The 5,237-nt window shown below is 40.4% G+C and overlaps 1 long non-coding RNA gene across 1 annotated transcript; it reads right to left on the reverse strand.

Annotated features, from left to right (window-relative positions):
* Positions 1-243: 243 nt before the first annotated feature.
* Positions 244-4,971, reverse strand: LOC149919462 (uncharacterized). The gene is made up of 4 exons (XR_016463590.1): positions 4,809-4,971; positions 3,108-3,261; positions 1,324-1,405; positions 244-1,108 (listed from the first exon to the last, which is right to left on the reverse strand). It is a non-coding gene; the product is annotated as an uncharacterized LOC149919462 (long non-coding RNA).
* Positions 4,972-5,237: the final 266 nt, after the last annotated feature.

The following is a 5,237-nucleotide window of genomic DNA, read 5'->3' on the forward strand; positions in this document are numbered from 1 at the left end:
TATAGCTGTAGTTTTGATTTACTCTAGATACACCTACTATTTAAATAATCTTCCCAATTTAATTACCTGCAAGATATGAAGTTCTTTATCTGTGTTTGCACACCATATGTGTTTGGTTTGGCAACATTTCACAGAAGGCACACCTCCAAAATATTAACAACTACTGTTCAGAATCTTAATGGAGAAAGGCTAAGTAAACCTACCATTATTTATCAGTTTTCCATTTGAATCATAGCCATAGGAGTCAAATCAGGATTTTGGCGAAGAATTTATTTACGTCTGAATGGCCAACAAGCTCTACCTGCAGGTAAAGAATGCACAAGTGACAATCAACATGCCCTAGGAAATGTCCAGGTGTGGCTGAAAAGCCTTATGACCTGGCTGAAGACCTCCCCCTCCACTCTTCTCCTACTTGCATAATATTATTGTTAGTTTCATCTCAGTTCATTTTTCAGAAGCCCAATTTAGGAGCAATCATCTCAAATATTTATATCTTCTAACACTTTCAAGTTGTTCAAAGAAGCCATAGAGTGAGTTTCATTCCTTGGAGAAGCCATCAGCTTAGTTTGAAGTCAGCAGAGCTGCCTCATGAGCCAAACTGGTTGACACTGTTGATCTAACACTAATTTCTTGAGCAGTATGCTGCACACTCCTATCAACAGTTGAAATGTTATTTTTTCTCTTCATTTTTTTTTCTGTCTTGAGATAACACATTGCTTTGGGGCTTCGTTAGAAATGTTTGCTAAATGTCCTGCATTTTGGACCTGGACATTTGTACTATGTTCAGGCTATCTATACTTAAATACTTTATTTGATCACCCTTTCTGAGTGGCTGACTCACTGAGGCAATACCTGGAGTTTTCCTGTTGCCTCTACATTCTACCTAATAGCCTTGCCCAGTCACACTGGCAGTTGGGTTTGGCACTTCACAGGAGGTGGTCTGAAATGACCCTTGGCCACTCATTCTGTGGCTATGGCAAGTAACAGCAAATCTCATCCAAAAAGAAGTTGGTCTAATGCCCTGGATTAACACCCAGAAGTACAGATCAGGTCACGTGGGCTGAAATGCTTTGCTGGAAGTAAGAAGTCTTGGCTGCTTTCAGATTCTCTGTGGGTTTAAATGCAATGACAATTAATCTAACAGGATAGAAACTTTTAGGTAGTTCTGCTGTCTTGTAAGATACATCAAAATATGACAACTAAATTTAATAGTGAGTAGTAGTAAGGGGAGTCAACTCTTTACCAGGGTAGATAATGGCAGGAGAAGGGGAAGTGGTTTTAAGTTGAAGGAGAGAAGAGTAGTAAGGTTGGAAAGTTTTTTACCAAGAGAATGGTGAGGTGCTGGTTAGGTTGTGGGTGTCCCGTCTTCGGAGGTGTTAAGGCCGGGTCCTTTCAGCTGGGTGTTCTGGGAAGATAGAATGAAAAATATTAACAGTCTCCTCCAGAGTCTTTGTTTTCTCTTCACCATTGTAACAATAGATTTATCTGTAAGGATATAAGAAAACAAGAGGTGAGATTTTCAATGGTTGTGAATCCAAGGAAGCTCCTAGAGCTATAATGGCTGCAGCAGCTGGAGGTCAACCAACTGCAGACACTTCTGTGATTGCTGGGGATGAATGCTTGAATTATATTACTTCCACAGCCAACACAAGGGAAAAGAAAAAAAAAATAAAAATTAATGTCTTGATTTCAATAATGTCTTGATTTCAATATATCTTGATCACTTTCTCACTGGTTACAGTCTCCACTTGATGTGCATACTCTTAAATAGAATGAACAAAAAGCCTGTAGCTCCTTAGTTCCAGTTGCCAGGCATCTTTTATGTGCACTCTTATGAAATCATTGTAATGGGTGTGAAAGATTAATGGAAAAATGATTTAAAAGTATTATCAGAGTATTTCTCATCCTTCTAATTTCTGTCTGCTTCATAGGAAATATTAAACTGAACATACTGAACAAATAATCAGGTGACCTTTTTTTCCTTTCTTTTTTCTGCTAAAGTTTCTTCCTATTCTTATTTCTGCTGATTATTTTGAGTTTTGGGAAATCAACCCATTAGCTAATGTACCCAGGAAAAGAATGGAAAAAGATCTAAAACATCAATAGATAGACTTCATAAAGCTGTTAGTATTTCCACTAGCTTTCAATTTCCACCACTGTTCCATGTCTTATAAAGGGGGATAAATACTACCTTCCCTTGTATGATTTCGGAGTTTACTGATTCCCAGCCCAGAGCCTTCCAACTCAGCTCCAAGATTCTCCAATCCTTTCTGTGCTATTTGCTACCAAGAAGAATAAATTTGAGCAAACTCTTTTTGAACACGTCTCAGTGAGATGCTGGGAAGGATTTGGTGAGACTGAAGAGCTTGATTTACAAATCAGCATGTAGGTAAAATCCCTGTTCGCACCAGAAGAGCTGGGAGCCTCCTCCTGGAGAGATAGCTCCCTACACTTGCACTGCCAGCCTGCAGGCATGGATGGGCCCCTTCCAGACATTCTGACAGGATTCCCGGTGTACCCAGACTGGCTGATACAGTTTGCAGTGCCTCTTTGCTGTTCTACCATTGTCCCTGCAATTGCTGTCAGCCTAATCACAAATGCAGCAGAACTATTTCAGGAGATCTGTATGAAAAAGGCATGCAATGGTCCAGAAAGTGCCACAAGGAAACAGCTGTAACAACATTGGTGGCGGTGTCCCAGGAGGGAAGGATACCTTAATTTAGCTGAAGAGGTGAGTCGTGCTTTTATGCCTTGGAGCACTTGTTTATGTACAAGCCCACAGATTCTGCTACTGAATTCAGTACTTTCCTACCTCAGTAAAAAGCAACTGTAAAATATTTCCTAAATTCTTCAGGTTCTTAGATAATAGGATAATTCACTCTTAGTAAAGTGGACTAAGTACACGTAAGCCATTTCAACTCCAACATATTGCTTTCTGGGTGGGAAACTCTCTTTTGAGTCCATAGTTTTGAAATCTCTCATCAGGTAGAGTGATGCTGTCAATGATGGCTTTCAGCTTTTTTTCCTTAGCATTGATAGATAGCAATAGTATTTGAAAATGGGACTTTATGAGAAAATCCCATGGGCAAGGTGTTGACAGCAGCTACCTCCTCCAGTGTCATTGCAGAGCCCACGTGAAGCATACGGCTGTTACACATCTCCATCTGCTGCCCCCTGTGCACCGCACTGTATTCTCAGACTTTCTCTTGATGGACCTCTTGGGAGATTAGTCTCAGGTTCTCTTTTATCAATGAACTTAAACTGCAAAGGAATCAGAATAAATAGGATCATGCAAATAATCTGAAGTGTAGAAAAGTGAAGAAACGTTTCAGCTGACAATTGGCTGTTAGTGACCAGATTTCACAGTGAGCTTCCACAAGCAAACATTTACCAGAAAGTAGAATATAATCTTTCATATCAATGGTGAAATATGATTTCATTTAATGCCAATGTTAATTAAAGGTCATTCCTGGGGAGTCAACAACCTGGATCCAATATTCTGTTGCTGAATTGTATTAGGGGAGGGTGAGGAGTGGTGTGGTTAAAATTGCTGTGAAGTAGATTGAGGTAAATTGAGGTGAGGAGTCCAGCTTTAATGCACTGAGTACTGATCACCCATTGATCTTGATGCTTTGATTTATTTGCGTTTTGTGTTTTAATTGTTGTGAAATCATATGGTTTTCTCTCATAAGAAAGTAAAAGCTATCTTTTAAGGCTACTTTCTCTCTGCCAGCTCTTTCTAAGTGTCTGCCAAATGAGAAAGAAGCAGTATTGCATTTAGTATGAGGTACTAAGTTTACTAAGTTGTTAATAAGATCTGACAGTGTGTGAGTATCTTCTGCATGTGGAGCAAGCATGTCATTATTTTTTAGCCCATCAATGAGTGAGGGAAGTGTAAAACACATTTCAATACTTTTGTGTGTACCTGTGTCTACGTGAATCTGTGAACACTGATTTGTAGTTGTAACTTTAAGAAATACGTGGACAGAGTTCTTCCTCCTTCAAAATTAGTAATGTTTGTGATGCAGTTCAATGCACAGTGTTACTCAAGGGCGATGTCATTACTTTTGATAAATGCACGTACAGATGTGACTGGAGCTTCATCTGTAGGAGAAACACTTCTGGAACCCCACTGCTCCCTTCAGCCACACGCTCTAAACACTCGTGAGGGAGCAGATAGGGATGAGATGCTTTCTATTCTCTTGAATAATTATTGGCTTTTATTCTTTTTAATGAGTTATGGAAATACCAAGAACTCTAAGTGGTGTTATCAGAAATAGCAACATCTGTTCACCTGGGAGCAGAGGACTGTGTGCATCACTCCTTCAAACCTGCCACAGTAGGACAGCAAATAAAAAGACACAGGAATCTGCAATCTGTACTGTTAGGCCTGGCATGTATTTTTCCAGTTAAATCTTGCAGAAAGTTTCCTGCATTACTCAGCTGGCTTTTACTCTTAGTAATAGTGAAGCACTTCCCCCAAGCAGTGTCCCTGGCTGCTTCAATGGCTGAAGCTGATGCTGGCACAGGCGAATGTAGCAGAGATAGGCAGAGCAGAGGGCTGCAGAACGCAGCCCCAGGCTAGCTGAGTCTGGTGACAGGCTGTTTCCCAGCACTGCCAGCCCCTGGTGTTTCTCAGGTTCTCCAGGGATGGCTCAGTGCACCCTTTATCAGCCTGGGTGAAAATATATCATCTGCTTAGTGCTAGCAGTAATTAAAGGTATTTATTGGCAGTGGCTGAAATTGTGATTTCTTTGGTGCCCTCTACAAATCAGAAGTAATCCTTCAGGCTGTGAATTGCCACATACCTGAATGAAGGGGAAAGCTGCTTTGCTCTCTGATCTTCATGCCCATCTGTGTTTTCACCACCGTTAGCTGCCAAAATGAGCTGAAAGTTAATGACAGTTCCCTTTGCACTGCATTTTCTTTCAGCATTGCTAAAATCACCAAAAGCATATCCACTTTTATTAGAAGGATACAAGATAAATTACAAACTACAAGGGCTTACTTACCCTGTTTTATTTTGTAACAAGAATCATTCAGGCATGTGTGAGCTGGTTCTATCAGTGTGCCTGCACTCTGCGGGGACCAGCATGTGGCACAAAGCAAACACATGAAGCAGATCAGAGATTTTCCACTTTTATTCTCAGAAATGAGGAAGCATGGAAAAAATTAGATCCAGCCTGCAGATGGTGGAGAGACTCTTGTGTTTGTTCCATCTACTGCACTACATATTA

Source organism: Phasianus colchicus, chromosome 1 (genome assembly GCF_987193195.1).
Source record: "Phasianus colchicus chromosome 1, bPhaCol1.hap1.1, whole genome shotgun sequence".
In the NCBI taxonomy this organism is placed as follows: domain Eukaryota; kingdom Metazoa; phylum Chordata; class Aves; order Galliformes; family Phasianidae; genus Phasianus; species Phasianus colchicus.